Below are 283 nucleotides of genomic sequence, written 5' to 3'. Positions count from 1 at the left end.
TCTCCTGAAGAGAGGCGCTGCCTCAGGGCAGCACTGGTGGGGCTGGGGCTTTTTTGGAGGGGAACGAAGGAAGAACACAAGCGTCGCCCCTCGTCTCTAGACGCCCAGACGAGCAGCCCGACGCCCCTGCTGCCGCCCTCCCGCCGCTCTCCGCAGCGGCCGGGCGGGGCAGTCAACCCGGCCCACCGCCATCTCCCCGCCACAGCCGCCCCGCCTCACCCCGCGCATGCGCCCTGCGCGGCGCGGCGCTGCCTACAGCTCCCCGCTTGCTTTGCAAAGCGGG

The sequence above is a fragment of the Haliaeetus leucocephalus genome, unplaced genomic scaffold, assembly GCF_000737465.1.
Source record: "Haliaeetus leucocephalus isolate CR32 unplaced genomic scaffold, Haliaeetus_leucocephalus-4.0 Scaffold0, whole genome shotgun sequence".
Classification (NCBI taxonomy): Eukaryota; Metazoa; Chordata; class Aves; order Accipitriformes; family Accipitridae; genus Haliaeetus; species Haliaeetus leucocephalus.
Note: the sequence above shows the minus strand (reverse complement) of the source record.